The 23,995-nt window shown below is 48.5% G+C and overlaps 1 pseudogene; it reads left to right on the forward strand.

Moving 5' to 3' along the window:
- LOC146201116 (ABC transporter G family member 20-like) overlaps nucleotides 1-8,402 on the forward strand; it is a 208,151-nt pseudogene extending 199,749 nt beyond the window's left edge.
- Nucleotides 8,403-23,995: the final 15,593 nt, after the last annotated feature.

Below are 23,995 nucleotides of genomic sequence, written 5' to 3' on the forward strand. Positions count from 1 at the left end.
GACTCAACGAGTGCGTCGCCTTTAATACAATTGCGTGACGTCAGTATCGCCTAGCTGTAGGAGCGGGAGTTAGGCCGCCGGCGGAGGCTGCGCGTCCGCAAGCGAGCGCACGAGTTGAGCCCCAGCTTTCACAGCTGTTGTGACGTCATATCACGTGGTGCGCCGATGTAGGTCAAGTGGTAGCTACGCGGCCGCGCGCGGCGCAGCAAGGAAGAGCTCGGTTGTGCGGCTATTATGCTTCGCATAAAACGTAAACAGAACAGAAGAGCAATATGATGTATTGGACCTCTTACCTCGAATTTTCTTCTTTTTGCGAAAGCAGCTCTTGGCGGCGGAGAGGTGCTCTTGTGTGCGAAGACAGAAGCCACAGCACCGGTTTTCAATCGCGCAGATTTGATCAGTATCCCAAAAGATCGCATCAACGATAAGCTTTGGTGATAGTCACTGTCGCGAAAATGATCTGAGCAGATCACCGACGATTTTGTAGGCTTGAAATCCTTCCTCTTGACCGCGGCAACCCAAAGCGCCGATAGCTTGCGCTCCTTTGGGAATTTATGAAACGCGACATCCTCTCGGCCGCCAGTGTTCGTGCAGCCATAGGCTGCGCAGAAGCACGGCATGGTCGTTCTTTTCGTGAAGAACGGTGCAAGATGCACTGAAAAAGCTTGCGGTAACGTTCGCAAGGAGAAAACAAGCGCGAGGCAAGAAAAAGGTTGCACTGCGTAGCCTGCAAGCGACAGGTGATGCATGGCCTGCTCGGTCAATAGAAGCGGAAGAGAGGTAGACGCCATCCTTGACGTCACTACCGCCTGTCGTACTCCTGTCGTCTGCTACTGACATCCCCCCCTCCAGCGCTGTGCACTGCGGAGAATCCTGAAGGCGGTAGCAACTTTAATCGATGATTACGTCCCTATTTCAAAAGCTAAAGCCAAAATATTTCGTATACTTAACATACAAACCCTGCAGATTCGACCCTCTGAAGCGCATCAAATTCTAAAACCGGTGCAGCTTCCCTTTAAAACTAACAGAAACTGGACGTGCAACCCTCAAGAAACTGGAACACAAAGAGGGCTTAGAACAAACACCAAGCAGCGCATCCCGGACGAAATCTGCTCATACATCACCGTAGCCCCCATCCCGCGAAATATGCATCCTACATACAACAAAGACCGGCGCCTGGCAAGAGTTCGGGCCCTGAGCAAAGCGCACAGAACAAATCCGGAAACGAGATACACTGATGCAGTAAAATACCCGGGAAGAGAAGCCCACTCCATTAACGTTATGGATTCCACATTTACAGAAAAGACCTCTGCAACTATTCCAACAAATGACACTGACGCAGCCGAAGAGGCCGCGGTCTCGACGAGCAAATATCACGTCGTCATTCTCACTGATTCACAGTCTGCATGCAGACACTACCAAAAAGGAAGAATTTCCAGCATAGCACTTCAAATCCTCCGTCGCACCACAACTCATCACCTCCCAGACACCTACATCATATGGACTCCGGGACACACACACTTGGAAGGAAACGAGGCCGCCAACGCCTCAGCCCTATGATATGCTAACCGGATATCACGTCCAGAGGGATTTAGGAGCACACATGATGTACCCAAGAAATATACTGACATCCTCCTGCATTACAGACTTGACATAAGAAAATATTCCCCACCCCACAAGAAACTAACCAGAGAAGAAGCAGTCACCCTCCGAAAAATTCAAACCAACAGCCACGTCCACGGCACCTTACTACACAGAATCTCGCCCACCACCTACAGTTATGAATGCGCATTTTGCAACTTACCAAACACCCTACAGCATATGGTGTGGGGATGCAAGGGACCAAATGGAACTATAAACACCATGGCCATAACCGAAGAGCAGTGGGAGACTCTGCTGTCAAGCCCCAGCCTGGAGGATCAGCGCAGTCTGGTCAGCCGGACTCGGGTGGTGGCTCAGGTCCACGGCTTCCTGGACTGAGGAGGCTGCCCACCTAAGGCTGAATGTGCCTACTGATAATAAATGTCTCTCTCTCTCTTTCAGTTAACAGCACTTGTTTGAAGGCACAAAACCTAATTTTACCTTGATTTGGTGAGAGTTCTTCCCAATTCCCTCAACTGAAAACTTGGCATTAAGTGCATCGAACAGATCATTCATGCGCAAGGTGAACTTTTCTGTGCCCTCTGTGCATTCAAAGCCTGGTGTATGTTGCTCCCTATAAAACTTTAGACCTATTGCAACACTTCTGCTGAACAGATGGAAAAAAAATTTGGACAATAAGAAATGATAAGAAAAGGCGCATTCAAACCTGATTAACAGTTGAAAATGCCTACAATATCAAACGTCAGCCAGAATAAACAAAAAGCACTGAAGTTGTATGGATGTACCTGAGTTGCTAGCCGGACATTCATTTTTTCCTGCTTCCCAGGGTTCACATGCGAAGCCGTAAGCTTTGGGACGACTTTTAGGTGCGCCTTCTTTTCTGTGTCGAAAAGATGCTGAAAGTTTTAAAACTAATGCAATCAGAGTCAGCCTGCAATGAAGCACAAGGTAAAAGTTACAAACTGAATCAGAAAAAAGTTAAGATGCCCCTTACCTTTGCATATGTATGAGTGAGAAGATTATTTCGCACACCATTCATGATATGTGGCACATCACACATGAAGTGTAGGAAAGCGTCCATCTTCAAGTTAAGGATGTGGGACTTTGTTCACTGGCCCACAGAGTTTCCCTGATATCCCTACATGTGTCCACATAGGACGATTGTTCCCCGCACCATCGCTGATGACAGCTAGAACCAATGTTCCATGACACTCGAGTTCAAGCACAGCTTCTAGAACGAGCTTTGCAAGTACGCTCCCAGGCGCAGCACCCTTTGTGGTAAAACTTGCGATTGGCTGTAACCACTTATGAAACATTGCCACAAACATAATCAAGAGCTTGGTCAGCTGTATTGTGCCCCTCTTGGCCCGTTTAAACCGCCGAAGTCCACAAATCCGTCAAACTTGTACGTGGATTTGTTGAAATCTAGTGATGGTCTTAACTTAATTTCATCAATTACGAGTGTGCCATATTTTTCAAAACAAGGCAGTCCTTTAAAGAATGTTTGGACTGTTGCCAGGCCTATTTGATTGTAACCATATTCACATGGCACACCTGAAATAATCTGGTTTAAGCGGCTACACGTTGGTAGTGCAAGCAGCTTCATGCTGCGCAACATATTGTATGCCTTAGGACTGGCAATGCGTAGCAAAAGACAGTTCATGATCCACACTCGTGTGTATCTTATCCCCTGCGGTCGTTTTGCTTCAACTTTCCTTTCCAAAGGCTGCGGTGGAGGTAACGAGTTCAGTGCTTTCTTCATCACCTCAGAACGCTCATTCTTCAGCTGCTCCTTTTAAGTGTTTATGTTCTTCACAAAGGACGCTCTGGCAGCTGCTGCTCTCAGGGCCTTTTTGTGAAGATTCTTGGTTTTCTTCTTCCTGAATGCCAGGCACACTTTCTTATGGCACGTTTTTTTTAACTTTCCTGTTCTATTTTGTGCGGCATCGAGCACATATTGTCTGTATTGAAAGAGTTTCACACATTTGTGAACCACTCCCGACAACAGTGCAGCCTTGGCAGACGCGCAGCTTATTTACTGAATCCACCAGGGAGGAAATCTCACTGACGTTGCGCATGTGCATGTTTTTAAACGCCTTCGCTGCGCGCCCGTGAGCACTTACCGCGGCCACATTATCTTCACCGACAGCAACACACTTCTCAATCAGCAGTAGCCTGTCTTGAGACGAGCGTTTAGAATGCGTCGAATTTGTCGCTTCCGTCCTCAAATATGTTTTTTTTTTTCCACGACCCCGGCAACTGAACACATTCCATGTCATTCAGGCTGCATTTCTGTGCATCTTCAAAGCTTGACAAGCCGGCGTCCTGATAACCACCGCACTGCAAATCGTTGCGATTTGCAGTGCGCACTAATATTTCCTAATCATGTACGTAGGAAGATTAGGAAAAACTTTCGGAATAGCCCCATTGACGAGGGTCCACTTACGACGAGGAATTTCTGTCAATTACGTGCACGTAATTTTTCAGGACATCCTGGTCGTGGAAGTGAAGGTCGCATACTCTCGACTTGGCAGATAACTCCCTGGGGATGGCTCTATTCCATGCAGCACGCAAGGCGTCGTCGCTGGGTGCAGAAAAGCAATTCCATGACGAGCTGCTCGTGTCATTCCTGTAGCCGCTCGTGCAGCCGGGCACGCAACACGTGGGCATGGTGACCGCGAAAAGGCCGAGGAGAGTCGCGACGCGTGCGGCCCCGTCGTTGCCGCCGGTTTGGCCGTGGCACCGGTCGCACGTGAAGCCGGATTCGACGGCAGCACCACGAACCGGTGCTGGTTCCGCGCAAAACAGCCGAGTTTTGAAACTGACGCTATCTAGTAATGTTGTCCTAGACATCTGTTTGCTGTGTGGTGCGGCGTTGGAGAAAGCGGCAAATGAAAGGTACTGCGCGGACGCCTGGATCGGACGTCCGGAGGTGTCAGCTTCGCATGAATCGCCTGGTGACGTCATGACCTGTCGTGACGGTAGATCGCGCACCCCTTGTCGAACATAACCAGCATTTCATTGAAGGCATCAAAGTTCACCGGCGTTCTATAATTCGTTTACAGGAAAGAAAAGGCGCAGTATCTGTCACTCGCAGCCCCGCCGGGGTGGTGCAGTGGTAAGACGCCCGACTACTGTGCCGGAGTTCCCGGCTTCGAACCCGACCGCGGCGGCTGCGTTTCGATGGAGGCGAAACGAAGAGGCGTCGTGTGCTGTGCGATGTCAGCGCACGTTAAAGATCCCCAGGTGGTCGAAATTACTCCGTAGCCCTCCACTACGGCTCCTCTTTCTCTCTTTCTACTTTCATTCCCACCCTCCTCCTTCCCTTACGGCGCAGTTCGGGTGTCCACAGAGCAAGTGTGACAGTTACTGCGCCTTTCCCTTCCTGTGAACCAATTTAACTTAACTGTCACTCGCAGACTCCCGCTATCATCCTCACGGTAGACAAGAAACTCCCCTGATGGAGCTGGGACAGGTAGGTCACCGCCGCTTGCGGCGGGGGCTGGCCTGCCACCGAATTTTTATTGCGAAAGCAATACTGCTAGCACTTTTCTGCCGTCGGTCGAGGTCGTTCCTTCGCTCCGGCTACCACGTGACAGCGTGACGTCACGACCAAAGGAGAGCAGGGGCCCCAACTCGTCTCTTCGGCCGTAGTCGTTCCTTCTCTCGGCGCGGCGGCTACCACGTGACGGCCTCCTCGGCCCGTCCATTTGACATCAATGCGCTAGATATCTATTTAAAAGTTATACAGATACTGCGCTTCTTTCCCTAAATACCAGCTTGAACCATTACGGGGTGGTGCAGTGGTAAGACTCCCGAGCCCCGCCGGGGTAGTGCAGTGGCAAGACGCCCGACTACTGTCCGGAGTTCCCGGGTTCGAACCCGACTACGGCGGCTGCGTTTCGATGGAGGCGAAACGAAGTGGCGTCCGTGTGCTGTGCGATGTCAGCGCACGTTAAAGATTCCCAGGTGGTCGCAATTACTCCGTAGCCCTCCACCACGGCTCCCCTTTCTCTCTTTCCACTTTCACTCCCACCCTCATCCCTTTTCTTACGGCGTGGTTCCGGTGTCCACAGAGTAAGTGTGACAGATACTGCGCCTTTCCCTTCCTGTGAACCAATTATAATTATATAACACCCGACTACTGTACCGGAGTTCCCGGGTTCGAACCCGACCACGGCGGCCGCGTTTCGATGAAGGCAAAACGAAGTGGCGTCCGTGTGCTGTGCGATGTCAGCGTTGTTGTTGTTGTTGTGGCTGTAGGAAGAAGGAAAAAAATTGGAGGACGCTTAAGCTTCGCCTTCAAGAGTGGAACGCGATAGCGTTATTGCACCTCGTTCGCACCGCCCAGCGCTACCGGCACTGGTAGACGGCGCCGCTTCCATCACACGCGTCTCAAGAGCGTGCGCGCAAGGCCCTGCAATACAACATCCGTCGACCTGCCAAGGAGTGTAAGACAACGCGCTACGCAGCAATCACTGATGAGGCGCCCCGCGTCGGACTTCACTCACGAATCACGCGGTGAGCGCCGAGCAACGCAGCGTTCGGAGCGGCAACGAAACGTGCGCCTGAGCAAGCGGAACGAACCAAAGAACTCGGTGTCTCGGAGGGAGAAAGCCGGGCAGCAACGCGCCATGAAGGCGGACGCGATCATGGGGCTGACGCCTTGATGGGATCGTCCTCTATCTCGCTTGGGAGCACCACGCAGAAGCATGATTTCTCGGAAGCAGCTCGGCACACATCGCAGGGGACGCTTTCCCAGCAGAAGCGCTACGGCGCAGCGATCACATCAGAGGCGTCCGGCATCAGACGCTGCACCTAGCAATCGCGCTGTGAGCGGAAAGAGGAGCCGCGTCGCCTAAACACCACTGTTCGAGTGACGCACGCTGGATGTTGGAAGGGGAGAGAGCGAGAAAACTTGTTAAACGCAAGGGTATTGGGGCATCCTCGCACCGGTACCCGCGCGGCCCGAAGGGGAGAAGCGGGTGAGCGAAGATAGTGATCTAAAGAAAGGAAAGACGCTTGATTTTACAACCCGTAAGGGTGCACGGCGAAACGTCAGGGGCGAGTGGCGCGCCACGTGTCGGGGCAGCGCCGCACATTGCGAGGAGGGGTTCTTCTGTGTTTGCCGCAAGATGGCTCTGCATGTGCGCAGAGCGCAGAAGAACTGTAGCGGAAACTGTCGCCCATCTTGGAAGTTGCTTTTTATCATGGAGGAAGGAAAGCTTAGGAGAGGCCCTGACGTCATTTTTTTGAAGCCGGCGCGGCCGCGCCGCGACCGGGCGCTGCAACGTCTCTCCTCCACCTTTAACCTTTCTCCGCGACGCTCACGTAGGTAGGGCCCTTAGCAACGCTGTTGCTAGTGGCCCGAGTTTTCATAGCAACGCGTCGCCGTTGCTAATGGCCCGACTTGGCTAACCCTAAATTTTGACGTCACTTCCGCCACACTTTCTCTAATGCATTGGGAATGGCAAGGGCCTCTCCTAAGTTGTTTCCTTCCTCCATGCTTTTTATTTATGAAGTGCATGCCGGGATTTATCGCTCAGGGCCAACGCCGCCGACGACACCGGCTTTTGCGACACGAGCTCCTTAACGCTACCGCGTTAAAATGCACGGGCCTGCTGCTGGCTCTGGAGCTGAGCCATCTCCGCTCCCTCGTGCCGACAGAAGAGGTTGATTGATTTATAGGAAGGAAAAGGTGCGGTAAATGTCTCACTTGTTTTCTGTGGACACCTCAACCGCGCCGTAAGTGAAAGGAGGAAGGTGGGAGTGAGAGTGGAAAGAGGAGCCGTAGTGGAGGGCTGCGGAGTAATTTCGACCACTTTGGGGATATTTAACGTGCACTGACATCGCACAGCACACAGACGCCTCTTTGTTTCGCCTCCATCGAAACGCAGCCGCCGAGGTCGGGTTCGAACCCGGGTAAAATAGGAAGAAAAGGAAGAGGGAGAGAAAGACGCGCGCCGCAACAACAGCCTTCGTCCACCACCGAAGCGGTGGCGGGTGTAATGACGGCCTACAACAGGTAAAAATTCGGAGAGGCTAGCCTGTCCGAGTTGAGGTCTCCCCATCAGGGAAGACCTCACGCCAGTGTGCCCGGTGACACGTTAAAGATCCCCAGGTAGTCAAAATTACTCCGTAGCCCTCCACTACAGTTCCCCTTTATCTCTTTCCACTTTCACTTCCACCTTCATCCCTTCCCTTGCGGCGCGGCCAGGTGTCCACAAAACTAGTGTGACAGATATTGCGCCTTTCCCTTCCTGTGAACCAATTATTATTATTATTATTATTATTATTATTATTATTATTATTATTATTATTATTATTATTATTATTATTATTATTATTATTATTATTAGCCATTTTTTGTATATCCAGCAATGTGCTCCTATAATATACTTATTTTTCGAGAAAAAAAAACGTGCGTGGCGGCCATGAGTGCAGAGGTTGACTGTTCGTATGTCGCAGGCGTGCTGTGGCCGGTGGAAGGCACGCCCACTGTTTTGCGGCCGGTGAGCTATGCGGTGCCTCAGGCGCTTCCGGTGCACGGGCTACGCGGGGCCATGCTGCGCAACTACACCTTGTCCAACCGCCAAGTGCAGTACGCCGTCGGAGCCAACGTCGCCTGGACGCTGGCCCTGCTGGCGCTTGCCATCTTCACCTTCTCTTTTTCAGCAAAATGAATAGCTTCTCTACGCGCTTCCTCGTGTGCATTGTCCGCTGCGCCGACCCATACGCTGATGCACTTTCTGCGCCAGTTCAGGCAATGCGGCGTGTGCCCCTTCGCTTTGACACTCCATTTGACCCGACCTCGTGCTGCACAATAGATAAATGGATGGATTTATTGAAAGGAAAGGCATGTCTGGCCGGAATGATTAAATCTGGCCTGTACTGGGAGAGAGGAAGGGGAGAAGAAAGAGGATCACGATGGGTGATGATGTGGGAAAAGGCACATGAAAAAATATAAAGGCACGGCAGTTTGCTCTACGAGCGCGAATCGCGTCCGGTGGCACACAAAAACGGCAAAGCACCCGCACTGCCCGGACACCCTTCCCCTTGTTCTGTTAAACGCCGAGTAGCAGTTCCTCCAACAGATTCCTCCTAATCTCATTCACGCGCATACACTGGGCACACCAATAATATATGGTCCACATGTCTCGGGGATGTCACCAGTTGAACATTCCAGGGAGTCCACCTCTCCAATTAAATGTAAGTACCTGCGCGTGAATGTTAAGTCGAAGTTTATGCAGCAAGCACGCATAACAGGGCTGGGCAAGAAAGTATCTTGATACCGATACTCGATACCTTGAAAAATTGTATTTTCGATACCGAACAAGATACTTAACCGAAATCGATTTCCGATACAGATACTCGATACTGTATTTTCGATACTTCGATACATCTCTGAAATCCCAATGTAAGGCGGTCATACTATTAGCGAAGCTAGAAAATTTTACTAAGCTTTCTAGACCTTTCAGTGGTACATATATCGCAGTTTCTGTTTCTCTGAAAGGGCTTAAACGAATCCGACAGCACGGATTTATTGAAGCTCTGCTGTCCTTGTCAGAACTTCACATTGAATTGAAGCCATGGTTACAAAGCGTCCACAAGCAGCCTAGCGAACAATTTCTTTAAGCTAGTGTTCTTCATACGAACCACCCTGTGAGCACTTGGCTACATACAATTGAATCTGGAATTTCTTTTGTGGCTTTCCATTTCATTATTACACGTTAGTTACCCGATGGACCCCTCCTTTTTTTTCTTTGCTATAAGTCTTAGTGCTGCGTGCGCTTTGGGAACTGAGCAGGTATCTTGATATTAGTGTGTGAGCTGACTTTTGAAGCTCGCATTCTGTGTTAAAAGCTAGCGGATAACAAAAATAAAATGGCTGAATGATTTTTTTTTTAGTTCCGAAATAGCTCCCCCTCCCCCACTCCCTTCCCCTGTGGCCGTTCTATAAGCGTGTCAAATAAGAAACGCCTCTCTATATAATTAGTCGAGTACGCCGCACTGTGGCATTTGATGAAGGGGCCCTTTACCAGAAGATAAGAGTGAAGCATAGCCGCGTCGACTCGAGGATCTTGACGGTAGTTAACAAAGTCAAGATTCGCTAGCGGCTCTTGATAACTTAGTCAGGTTTAGAAAAAAAGAAAGAAGTGTTCTTTTTAAGAGAGAGAGAGAGGCTAATATGATGTCAATCAATTCGCATATTTCAAAAACATTTTAACAGTGTATTGCTTTATGAAACAAGGGTATCATCACAAGTTTTATTCACATTTCGCTGAAATGTTTCTGGCAAAAAAAAATTCTTTGACCATGTATTTGTTATTCAAATTTATGTGCTACAAAAGTGTTGTTACATAGCTTTTACGTCGTGTGTTTCTTAATATTTAAGACGTAATAGTTTTTACAGACAAAGCCTAGTGGAAGCCTCTTCCCGACAAAAAAAGCTGTATGTTTCGAATCAAACGCTGTAAGCTACAAAAATAATGGCGACTGCATCATGCCCGACTGAGGCCTTAGACGCTCATTTTCTTGCCGCCAAGCAAAGCCACCATGCGAAGCTCAAGGGTCTAGAGAGTTAGGGTCATGCATAAGTTGCCGAGTTCGTCAGTACACTGAGCATGCTGCTTGACAAGATTCACATGCCTGAGAAACCGACAAGGGGGCAGTGCAAAGGGCGGGAGAGCAGCTAGGGATGAAGTGCGTGTGGTACCTGCTCCCTGTTTGTCTTCTTTAGTGTTTCTTCGCCAATTTTGTTCTTTGTTTCTTCGTGTCTGTTAACGGCTTAGTGGCTTCGTGGTGCGCACTCAGTGCTCACAAGTGAGCAACCTCATGAGCGCCTACTTGCAATTGGCTCCTTCAATTTTAAAGAAAGGAAATATGGATAGATGGAGGCTAAGGAGACGGGCGCGTTTGAAGTAAACTTCGAGCAGGAGGGAAATCAGGATGCACTGCAAGCAAAGATGCCTCCCGGCTTGTACTAGCGCCTGAGTGAGCGCCGTCAAGCAAATTTCTGACACACTGCGACTTCAATATTTTGCAGAGTATCGAGTATCATTAAAATACACGATACACCAAAAATGTATTTTCGATACCGATACTCCGATACTTTCATTTTCAGCGCTCGATACTTGATACCGATATACAAAATGTACTTAAAGATAGTATCGAAGATACATGTATCTTCGATACTGCCAATGACTGATGCATAATGACGCGGAATATCACGCGGAGCACAAAATTTCAATGTTCAAACGGGCCTTTTTAGACGAATGTGTCCGGCTGCGCCCAGTAAGCTGCTGTAGCATTCTTCATGCAGTTCGTAAGAAGGCACGTCGTATCTTGAAAAAAGCACAGCTGTTTGGAAGCCGAGTCCACTTTTTGCTTCAACATCGTTCTGTTCATTTCCATCGAGCCCGCAGTGGGCAGGGACCCATTGGAACATTACCCTGTAACCTTGCAGTCGGGCAGATATAAGGAGCTCCATAATGTTTAGTTCCAGACTGGTAGGCGGTGTGACGTAAGAAATTTTCCAAACCTTGCAGCGCAGTATTTGAGTCCGTGAATATACACCATTTTTGAGGTGGCTCCCCACATATGTAGCGAATAGATAGATTCCCGAAGAGCTACAAGTTCAGCAGCGGTTGACGTACAAGTATGTCCCAAAAGGAAATGTAGAGTCGTTTTCTGAGCGGATATGACCACAACTGCAGTGGATGCCTGTGTTGACACAGATCCGCCAGTGTATACGTGAATATATTTTAGGATATGCTGGCCTGATAGCGGGTAAAGTATCTCCATCAGGTGTAGTCATGTAAACAGAGCGGCCGTTGAGATAGCTCACAATCCACAAGTACAGCCGGCCGCCAACTCCCAAGTCGTTAAGTCATATCAAGAATAGCATCATGGAGGACGTTGTCGTAAGCCCCCTTTATATCTGAAAAGACAGCAGCTAATAGTCGACGGTGACGCTTTTCCTCTTCTATTGTCGCCACAAGGTCGGTGACGCTGTCGATGGAAAAGCGCCCCGACGAAATCCAGTCATCATATTCGGATAAAGATCATTACTCTCTAGATACCACTCAAGTCTTGCCAGAACCATTCGTTCTATAACTTTACCAGCACAGCTTGCAAGGGCAACTGGCCAGTATGAGGTAAGTTCGAGAGGGGGCTTTCCAGGCTTCAAAAGAGCAACCAGGCGGCTAATCTTCCATTTTTCAGGAGCAGTACTAGAAGCCCATATATCATTGAAGTAATTAAGAAGCGCAGTTCGACTATCCTTGCGTAGGTTTGATAAAAATTGAATAAGTAATCCCATCGGAACCAGGCGCAGATGAATGCCAACAAGAGGCAAGAGCGGCGTCTAATTCAGGTATTGAAAAGGGCAAGTCGTATTGATCATTCGGCCAATGCGGCGCAAGGACCTCTGAAATTGGTGACCGTGAATGGTTTGTGCCCACAACCATTTTACCGAACTCTTCAGCTACGTAAACTTCACTGCGGCATTGATAAAGGGCCAGGACACGAAACGGGTGCCTTTCTTGCGGAGGTTAGTGCAAGCTGCTGACAGTACATGACAGTGGCTTACGGGAATCTAGTGATGAGCAGAACTGTCTCCAACGTTGTCGTCCTAACCTCTTCAGGTGGCGCAAAACATGTCGTTTAGCTGGGCGAGGAAGTGCGAGATCGTACGCGGATTTCGTCCTGTAGTTCATTTCAGCCGGCCGACGCCTCTCGAATTCTACGTCGATGTTAGACACTGACACAGGCACACAGACATAGCGAGTGTTCTCACTAAGAGAGGACGTAATGAGGCCCTCTATTTGAGGTGGTGACTGGAGGTGCATGCAGGAAGTCTCCACAGATGCTCTAAAAGCGGGACATGTACGAGACGAAGTAGTACGTGCAAACCCCTTGACGTATACATACGTTGGTATGTGATCACTCCTATGTGTTTCCACATCACTGCACCAAGAAACAGAGGGATGGAGGCTTCTGGAAACAAACGCCAAGCAGCTGCCGTAAGTTGTTCCACCTAGAAACGTCGGTGAGTCGTAATTATATTGACGAAATCTTGCGCATGCATAAAGTCTGCTAGGTCTCTTCCTCGATTGCTCAAATTATGGCACTACCCCACTGAGAGTGGTGAGCATTAAAGTCACCCAAAATAATATGAGGAGCTGCGCAACACTGGATTGTTGAAAATAGATATGACTGGTCAAATCCATCTCTCGGGGGAATTTAAGTGCCAATGACAGAAAATACTCGTCCTTTCAGGATTAGCGTTAAAGAAATGTAGTGGTTCGTGTTGTGGCGCTGTAGAGCATGGCGAACGTGCGCAATGCTTTGGTGTGCACACACCAACACTTTGCTTATTTCGTCTGCTTCTCAAGACCTTTGCAGAACATATCCAGAAAGGCAGAAAGCAGACGGCATGTTGGGCTCACAGATCACAATCGCAGGGAAGCGGTACATCTGTACCCGCTGTCGAAAGTCACTCAGACGACCATGCAGGCATCGGGCATTCCAGTGCATCACTACACTGCGGCGCATGTGCATCGTCACAGAGGTAGCGTTAGTTTTGCTCCATTGTGAATAATAATTCACAATGCAATACCGCCAAGAGCGGATCAAATGCGTCCAAAACCAAACTTTGCTGTTTGCGTGTTGATGCTAGAGAGCAGTACACGTATTGAATGAATATGCTGTTTCATCATTTATTTCACCTGCTGACTGTCAGGGTTGTCGGTATTGTCAGCACGTGTGGCAACCAAACTGGGATGAGGCATGGCAATGGCCTTTGATGGTAGAGCAGGCCACTCAACATCATAGGAGGCAGGTAATACAGCAGCTTCTGACTGATCCTTTGCATTAGCCTGTGATATCGCAGTCAGAATATTCTTAGCGGGATTCGGCTCAAGCTGTTGTGGCACCTGAGGTGACGTTAATCGTAAAGTTGTCTTATCCAGGCAAGGCTTGCTTTTTGTGACGATGAATAGACGAAGCCGCTTCTTGAATCGAGTTATCTCTCACCATCTTCTTTAGTACACGTCTTTCGTTCCGAATTTCCAGACAGTCCTTAGCCGTCGCTTCATGAGCACCCAAACAGTTCCCACACTTCACAGTATCCGTCTGGCATGTGTCATGAGGGTGCGTACCGCCGCATCGACGGCAGGATACCTCGTTTCGACATACGGCACTCACATGTCCGATCTTGTTGCATTTGTGGTACTGAACAGGTCTTGGAACACACATCCGAACTGGATGTCTCACGTAGCCCACTTTAACGTGGGAAGGGAGGGATTCAGTTTCAAAGACTAGTTTAACGCACTTTGAGCGGCCGAAACGATGAACATCTACAATACGCGCCGTAGATTTGATCCGCGTGCAGAGATTGCTTTGACTTATCTCGAGGTCAACGTCAGTGATTACACCTGCAGTAGTCTTTTTTCCGTGTGCAAGAAAGGAACGGACCGGCATGTTGCCTAGCGCACTAATTCCTTTCAGCTTGTCCACTGCAGCCTGTGATTTGACATTCACGGTGAGGACATTCTTCAAGGGATTAATTCTGACCTCGTCAATTTCACCGCGAACCAGCTGATCGAAAAACTGGGTAAGGGGCTGTCTGTTTATAGCATTCAAACTAGGCGTCGCCTTTGTTGGTACGAAGGCAAAGGAAAAGATCCTTTGCATGTCAGCATTCTTTGATGACTCACTCATTGATGATGTTCTACGCAGCTTCCGTTTCAGACGGCGTGACTGAACAGGCGTGTAACTGCTGTCGGAGTCCATCTCAGTCACTGCAGATTCATCTGCCGAGTCTGGAAGCTCCACGTCCGCGACGTTGAGGTGACGCGTTGAGTAGGCCACAGCCTGCTCGACGGCGGCGGGTGGGCGCAGGGGTCGTGCACCCGCCACCCTGAAGGATGACGAGGTTACAAATATCTTACAGAGATTGAAAATCCAGAAAAGTTGAAGAGCGCTAGCTTGAGACGTTCGGAAACCTCCACGTCTTCCTTCCTCCCCTCGTGCTGCACAAATTGCCCTGCAGTAGCACACATTCCCGCGAGTTCTGCAGACAGTGCTAACTGGATAACTGCGCTTCGTAGGCAAGCAAGGCATGGGCAATGCCTTCAGTAAATGGTGCTTCCCGTGCAACTCCTGCGTGGCAGGCGATAGTAGTAGTCACACGCAGCACGATTGAGCATGATTGCAAGCGAGACACAGGGTCAGTATGTTATCTTTTTATAGGCGGGTGACATTTGTGACGACTCGCTCTGGCTAGCAAGTGGCAGCATCCCTTCCAGTGCGCCTCTGCTGCATTGCCATTCACGTGTGGAGTGCCCGTCGCATCAAGAATACGATTCCTGGCTCACCCAGAGAATAAACTGGATTCCATGGGAAGGAAAGCTTAGCAGGGGGCGGCAGAAGGTGGGCGGATGAGGTTAAGAAGTTCGCGGGGGTCAAGTGGATGCAGCTAGCACAGAACAGGGTCAAGTGGAGAAATATGGGAGAGGCATTCGCCCTGCAGTGGGTATAGTCAGGCTGATGATGATGAAGAGATCAATTCTCTCGCATGTTACACGTCACTTTCACTTTATTTTCTTAAATACCCCTGGGGGGGGGGGGGGGGGTATTACATAATGGGTGAAAGGAAAAGGCTAATGACAATGTGACATGTGTTCGAATACAAACATGAATTTTCAACATTTCAGCAAATATTAACGGACAGGTGATGTCGACGCAAGGCCGTTCCGATCTTTAGCTGCATGTGAGAAGGAGGAGGCTGAAAAAGTAGCAGTTCGAGCACGTGGGCGCAAAACTTGAAGCGTATGGCTGGTGCGGTTGTACGATGCTGGTATGATGTACATATTAAGGGCTGAGTGATAGAACTTGTGGTACAGTGATAGAGTGGCTATGTGACGACGAACGGAAAGAGGCTATTGCACGGCTTTAATTTTTAAAGCTGCAACACTGACGTCATAATAATGAAGAGAATGAACTTCTTAGCGCAATTTTGGGCCGCTTCTAGATCGTTTTTGAAGTTAGCATGGTGCGGGTTCCGTATGGCGGGTGCATATTCTATTTTAAATCGTATGAATAACGCGCATGTTTAGGAGCGGGCGAAAATGACGTTTAAGAAATCCTATATAGTTTTGTTGCCTGACAATATCACGTTAGCAACATGTGCATTTCATGATAGGTCATTGGATAATGTTACACCTAAGTATTTGAAAGATAAAACTCTACGGACTCGATAGCGATTTGTACTTAAAGCACGACTCTTGCGTCGACTGGTAATGGAAAGGAGCTTGCATTTTTTTTGGTTGAGGGTCATGACCCAATTTTCACACCGTTCGGTCCTGTTGGAGTAAGTAGTGATGAGAAGTTACTCGGCGGCGGATTATGCAGTCATCAGCAAACGTTCGAATTTGGGAAGATATATGAAGCGGGAGATCACTAATGTATGTGCATTAAAAACAAGAGAGGTCAAGGACGAAATCTCGTTGGAAGCCTTATGTTACAAGAAGAGGGTTGAAGGAGTGGTTATTTGCGATCACTGATTGAGAGCGATTTGCTGAAAAGGTCGATCCAATTTAGCACCTTAGGAAGCGGGTTTAGCAGAGAAAGTTATAACATCAACCGTTGATGTCGAATTAGCATAATCCAGAAAAATGGCGTCAACGTCAAGGATAGCATCCAGATGAGCATATAGGTCATTGTGGAACTGAAAACTTGCACAAATGGTACAATCCTCAAGTTTCAAGACTAAAGGCAAGCGGTAATCCGGGCGTCTTATTGATTTCAGTCGCAGGAAAGCTGCTACGAAAAATAACTAAAAAGAGCTCGAGAAAGGAAGAACCTTACAAGAAAAAAATGTGGCAGATCATTCTACTGAATATTCATAGGGTGTCACACGGCCTTAAAAAGATAGCAGGCAAGCACAATATCACGGTATTCTTCCCGTAGAAAACTTATCGGCGTGTGTGCAAAAAACATCACTGAAGGACGCAACCCGCCATGCGAAATCGCCCAAAGATTCGTTGGGTGAGACAAGTAAGTAATCTACGACATGCAATTTAAATGCGGCAAAAATGTCCCACATAGGATAAACCGGAAGGTGCATCACGACTGAGAGAATATGCCAACTCGTGTGGCCAGACAACGCACCCCGGTTATGTGGACATAAATCTGGCTTCCCACTGTCACCTCTGCAAATGGAAACCTGATCACAACGACCCTGCCGTCTAAGATTACGCCTAAGTAGTATGCAAGCCTCACCTGGACGGCACCACCATACTATAGCCTAGGTCTCGCGAAAAAAAAAGAGGCAAATATATTATCAAAATTTTCAAGATCAAGGCTATTGGGGTAATTCAAGGAAAAAAGTAGCGTTAAGACAGTCCTAGGGAGACGAGGATAGGACAGAGCTACAACTTACAACTGAATGGATCTACTAGCTCCACAGTATACTCAGTTAAATGATTGGGGTCACTGCATGCCAGATTAGATAAGAAGGTCGAGGTAATTTTTTTGGATGCAAACTGTTTATCTTATCTATCTCTTGCTGCTCTTTCACGTCATTCTTTTTAGATGAAGAAATAAAAACGCCATATCATACTAAACAAATTGCTTGAAATTACGCGCTTTGTCAGTCTTCTGTGTGCACGTCTTTGTGCATCGCCTCTTACCAACTACTGCGAATACATGCACAGCATTCAACAGAGCGAGCCCAATCTGGCGCAAATATCCAACCCCGCGACAAACAGCAACGGGTGGCCGAAGTAGACCAATGCGTCAGTGCTTTTGCGCCCCATTTGGCATCGAGACAGCCAGGCTACACTCGCGTCGCAAGGAGTGGACCACCGCCAAACCATAACCTGCACTTCATCCTTGACATCACCCCCATCTTGACCTAGCCAAATTTAACCCACAGCCTATCGCGCAAGCTGTACGCGTGCTGTAACAATTTCTCCCTAGGCATTTAGTCACACTGTAGATTTTTTTTTTTTTTTTTTTTTTTTTTAAGAAAGGGCTGCGTTGCATGTATTTTTTCGTACTTAATAAAGGGATCGGATAAGTATATTGTCAAAGATTGCGCATAGCACATCCGAAGTTCCAAATTCAGCACACAAAAAATGCCAGAGAAATAAACAGTGGGTGCAACACTGTTAAATATTTGCAAATTATTTACATATTTATTATGAATGTCACGATTTTGTTCGCGTGTACAAACAATTCTCCTGTAAAATTTGCCAGCTTCCTCTTTTGTGCTTTTGCTGCTGTAGTCCAAATCTCGAGGCTTAACTTTTTTCGCATGCATAATTAAAAAAAACTGTCAAGATGACGCCTGCCTATGTCTCCATTATATATAATCACGTGCTTAGAGCAAATACGATGCCTTTTTCGCTTCCCTGGTGGGATCATTTAGCTGTCAGTTTACGTTCAAGCTGAGCCTTTCATGTTCATTAAATGGCTTTGGTACATTTAGCATTTAATGGTTCCAGTCTGCGGCTCACTCGCGTGTACATTCGAAATTTCGCGCTCGCTTATTGACTAATCCCTCAGTTTGGGAATTGTATGCTCTCGCAGACATCCACTAGCGTAGAGGTGCAAGTAGAGATGCGAAGCTCGAAAAAAGGAAACAGGAAAATTCCGGAGTAATAAAAACTAGTTTTTCCCCGTTTTATTTTTTTCGGTGCAGTTGGAAAGATTGGTCAAAATTTCCACGATAAAAAATGTACAGAGGTCAAGCTTAGGCTACACGCAGTGCAGGACGCGAAACGTATTCGCCTCGCCGCTCAGGCGCCGGTACCGCGCGACGCCACTCGACGCTGTGCATCCGGTGCTAGCGGAGCTGGCAGACGAGCGTCTGCTCTCGGCGAGCGTAGAAAGACGTTTATTTCACTTTTTTTTTTCGAAAAGTTTGTCTCAAGGCATAAGTTGAGGTTAGCAGTGTAGCGATTGTCCATTGTCCACTTCTCATAATCACAATCGCGATTCCACCGCATGCCCACCTTCATGATTATCCGTTGCCTAATGTGAGTCGTTGATGGACACGTCCACAACAAGTGACGCACATCGCAGACGTCAGGTGGAGTGTCACAGTGAGGGCGCCTGTCAATCACTGGTAGATCTTTATCACGCCATCGATGTCGAACAGATGGGGTCAGAGCCGCCCCTGCCAGGATCCGGCGCACTGTTACCTCCTCCTGCCGAGTAAGACTACGGGGGAGAGGGTGCGAACACGGAGGAATGAGAGCGCGTGTTCGCTGGCGCAGAACTTGCGAATCGGAAACGTGGGACAGGAACGGATCTGGAGGAAGAGTGGAAGGTGGTGGATCGCCTGATGTGTTTATATGCGTCATAGCATCCGCTTGAATATTATGTGGATCGCGAGCATGGCCGCGAATCCAGTGTATGTGCACAGGACATGGATACTTTGAACAGAGCAAATGTATGGACTGTGTTATTTGGAAAATGCGTCGAACGGCCTTAAGCTGTTTAAGGGCAGTGAGAGAGTCTGTGTAAAGATGAACTGCATTGAATGTAGGAACTGGCGGAAGGGAATGTATGGCATTGTAAATGGCTTGAAGTTCCAGTGCCAGAGGGGTGCACGTATCCGCGGTATATGTCACGTGAGTGTTGAGATGCGGATGAGAGGGACTATACACAGAAGTAACTCCTCGCTCTGCAGTGTGTGATGCATCGGTATATAATATGCACCCTTCACGCAGATGTGCGGATTATACCGACGGGGAAGCAGTGGGGCGATTGTCCGTGAGCTGGCAGTACGACCATGGAGGTAGTGTCTTTAAATGATGTAGTTGTAAATACTGTTTGCGAGCTCTGTTTGCAATCCGCTTTTTCACTTGGCTCGGGTGGCGCGGGATACACAAAACACGTGACATAGCATCACGCATGACGGGGCTAACAGCGCTAAACCGAAACGCGGATCGGCGGGATGAGTCTTCGCCGTCAGTGAATCGTCTGGGTTGCCTGTGTGGTTTTTCATGTTTTGGTGGTTAATTGTTATTGTTGTATTTTGACTTTCTGTGGTACACCTGTGCATAACTGTTGTGAATGCTCTCATTAAAAGTCATGTGGCAACAGAATCTTCATACAGCCTCTTTTCCGATTGTGGGTTGTTGTAGTGGCTGTAGGAAGAAGGAAAAGAAAATGCACGGGCCTGCTACTGGCTCTGTAGCTGAGCCACCTCCGATGCCTAGTGCGGACAGAAGAGAGAAAACAGAGAAGAAAGAAAAAGAAGAGGGAGAGAAACGCGCGCCGCAGCAGCCGTCGTCTACCACCGAAGCGGTGGCAGGTGCAATGACGGCCTACAACATATAAAAATCGTTACATTTCCCAGCGCCATCAGGGCCAGGATCAGCCACCCTCCCCCCAACCCGATTGTGGGTGCACTTCGCGCTCGCCTATTGTTCCCGGTCGGGGAAACCGCTGGCGGGGAAGGGGACCCACGAGCTGCAAGTACGCACTGTAACCGCAACTACACTTTTCCCAATGTCAATCGCTTTTCCAACCACATATTGCTCAGTGCGTGAAAGAATTCTAGGGGGCACTTTGGACCACTAAAGTGAGATGAGGATATCAAGTAAGATAGGAGCCTAGAGAGAAAAATTTGATTAAATTGATTAAGAACTTTATTACGAGTAGAATGAGCTATGCGACACCTTACTTGAACTTAAAGGCGGCAGAAAGGAGCAAAATTGATACCCTTGAAAGTGTATCAAGAGGGCTTTGGGGCTGCTTATGACGGCATCCACAGAGAGATTGTTGGCTATGGGAATGCATAATACTTTGGCGGAACTGATTGAGGTGGTAAATGTCTCGCAGCTAGAAAGGCTCAGCACCACAAGGATGGGGAGGGTAATTTTGGAAAAAGCGGGGCTGAATCCGATTAGAGGAAGGAGCATGCAGGCCATCATAAGGTGGAAAGCACGAGAGTGTATTCGAGTCCCCCCATTGCCGAGAAACATGCACCCGGAGTACAATAAAGAGAGAAGGCAGAAAAAGGCTGAGGCTCTGGAATGCATATATTCAAGGAAGCTAAAGAGCAGATCGCATTTGTAAATGCGGCGGGCGGGAAAAGGGAGGACGGCACCTTAGCGGTAGTGGTTGACGGGGGAGGGGGCTCGATCTCGGCACTATCGATTAAAAGTGATGATATTGATGTGGCAGAGGAGGTTGCAACAGTTCTTGCTTGCGTTGGCACAAAGGCCACGTACGTGTTGAGCTACAGTAAAACCGCAATTCAAAATTTTGGTAGTGGGAGGATATCTCCCATGGCGCTCAAAATTCTAAGACAAAAAGAATTGGATAGGACAATCTGATTTGGACCCCAGCGCACGAGTCTGTTAGTGGCAACGAGGCTGCTCACAACCTGGCTCGAGATCTCCACTGCCGAGCAGGACGGAATAGGGGAGGAAACCTGGGCCAGGGGGCGCTGCGTCGCTCTGTGAGTCATTTGTGATGATTTTCAACGGCTCAACTGATCAGGGTCTTAAAATTCAAGGCCTTGAAATACCTAGAGTAGCAGAATATAAATATTTGGGGGTATGGATAAACGAAGAATTGGCATACATGGGAAAACATGAGCAATCACTTAAGGCCAAAGGGCGAAGGAATGCCGGGATAATGAAGCATAAGGCATTGTGGGGATACAATAGTATGAGGTATTGAGGGGTATTTGGAAAGGAATTATGGTGCCCGGACTTACTTTCGGAAATGCGGTTTTGTGCCTAAAATCAGAGGTACAGTCGACATTAGAAACAAATCAGAGATCCGTTGGACGATTAGCACTAGGTGCCCACGGCAAAACTACAAATGAGGCGGTACAGGGAGATATGGGCTGGGCATCTTTCGAAGTACGGGAAGCTCAGAGTAAAATATTATATGAGTACCGCCTGAGGAAATTGGACAGTAACAGATGGGCAGCTAAGGTATTTAAATACCTGTACCTAAAAAGCGTTGACTCACAATGGAGGAAAAGAACTAGGAAACTAACTAGTAAGTATGTTAGTAACAAGGACGGAGAAATAAAGAGCATTAAGCAACAGGTGAAAAACACAGAAGGTAAAAATTGGATAAATTCGATGGAAAAAAAACAGTGTGGAATTATACCGAAAGTGGAAAATGTAGATCAGGAAGGAAGATTTCTTTGATAACTCAAGAGGCAGTGCCCTACTTTTTGAAGCTAGATCAGGGTGCCTTGGAACACGCAGCTACAAAAAGAAGTTTAACAATGGAGATGACGCATGTGCTGTATGTGGAAACTCCAGTGAAACAATTGACCATATTATACTCGAATGCAATGGTATCCATCCGGAAGTTGATGCAGGCGCAATCACTGTTCCTGAAGCTCTGGGGTTTAGAGATAACAGTGGCCGGGTGAATAAACCGGCGGTGGAAACTAGCAAAAAACGGCTGGAAGATTGGTGGCTTAAAAGCAGAGAAGTGACATAATGTTAGTAATGTAGGAGCAAAATTTAATAAATAGAATGATGGTTTAGTTAACAATTCTAAATCAATAATTAAGATATATGGAGAAAAATGAGCATGATAGCTACTGCTACCACCCCGTTTCAAAGGGGACGCTCCTATATTCCATCCATCCATCCATCCATCCATCGTCAGCGCCCTCCGTGGAAACCCCGTCCGCGTCGTCTGCTCCCCACCGCATCGAAAAGCATGCTGTCGTCTGTTCCGCGCTGCTTTCCAGCACGTGTTTGCGCGCGCGCGCTCGGTTGTGTCTCGCCTCCTTCGGCCGCGTTCTGGCCGCCGTCGCGCTCCAACAAAGGGGGCAAAAAGAAAAAGAAGAACTGGAATGAAAAAGGGACGGCGCGCTTTTTCGCAAAACTCCTGTTGAAACGGTGGTTGTCGTTTTTTTTTTTTTTAGGTATCTCGTACAGCTCGCATCTCGCACCTCTGTTTGTAACTGGCGGTGCCGCAGCAGCCATCGAGGAACCAAGTCGGCCTCAAGAAACAGATATACGTCATTAATGCCATCACTCGGCGCTTATAAAGGGAAAACACATACGTCAATCGTTCTATCCTCATACGCGATCCTGCGTCGGGAGCTTAAGACTGCGCATTCGCTAGAGGAGATAACTGAACTAGCAATTGCACAGCGTATCTGTGGAATTAAGAAGACAAAGGTTTCCGTGGAGGGATGTCCCCGCCTGCATGAAAAGTCGTCAAGCATTTCCTCGCTCTTCGTCTCGTGGAGAGAGGAAACTGCCGCAAAAAGAGCATGCCTCGGCTTCTCGTCAGTGACACAGGTCGTTAAGAAACCCCTCATCGTTAAAGGTAGATAGACAATTGATTTCGGATGGCAGCGCCACAGCACCGAACTCCCCCTGACCGCTGTCAGCAGGAACCAAAGGGTAAGGCGGCATGCTTTGTGCCTTTGTAGGGAACGCGTCCTAAACGCGCCGAAAACAGGCACCACGGCGCCGGCAGCATCGCCTAAAACGTCTGTCCCCAAAGAGTTTAATAGGCCCCTTTCAATTCAGCAGTCACAAATGGAAACGAAGCTCCCCAACCAGCGCCCGGAGCACTCGTCGTTGTGTACACGCGTATCAATTCTCAACGAGAAGGCTCGACCCTTCATTCTCTGAACAACATGGAAGAGACATCAAGAGGTGCCGCCTCAAGTCCTTCAAAATACCTGTCGCTTGCCTCTACCTTCAAGTAGCGAATTCGCATTCATGTTTTTATTTTTTTTTTTTATTGTCTGAACCTGCCAAAAAACGCTCTTTGAAAACGATGTCCGCGGCTGTCAATTAATCATAATTTCTCACTTTCGAAAGCACCGATAAAAAACGTGCCTCCAGCCAGCCTCTATGTCAGCCGGGGCACAGAAAAAAGCAAAAATAAGAAGCCCCACTGGCAAAGAGCGCCGGCTTTGCTCGCGCAGACGCACGACCATTCCCCCTCGTCTTCACTCTCCTTCTCCCGCTCCGCTTGCACGTGCGTCTGCCTGTGGCACGCGCTCCCGAGCGAGTGGGCTGCGCAGACTCCGCAGACAGCCATGCGCAGCGTGGGCGCGGATGCGCGTAAGTTTTGTAGTTCCTCTCCGCTCCGCTAGAAACCGAGCGCTGGCGTCGCGGAGCATAAGGCATTGCGGGGATACAATAGGTATGAGGTTTTGAGGGGTATTTGGAAAGGAACTATGGTGCCCGGACTTACTTTCGGAAATGCGGTTTTGTGCCTAAAATCAGAGGTACAGTCGACATTAGAAATAAATCAGAGATCCGTTGGACGATTAGCACTAGGTGCCCACGGCAAAACTACAAATGAGGCGGTACAGGGAGATATGGGCTGGACATCTTTCGAAGTACGGGAAGCTCAGAGTAAAATATTATATGAG

This window comes from Amblyomma maculatum, chromosome 2 (assembly GCF_055883805.1).
Source record: "Amblyomma maculatum isolate TAMU_Amacu chromosome 2, ASM5588380v1, whole genome shotgun sequence".
Classification (NCBI taxonomy): domain Eukaryota; kingdom Metazoa; phylum Arthropoda; class Arachnida; order Ixodida; family Ixodidae; genus Amblyomma; species Amblyomma maculatum.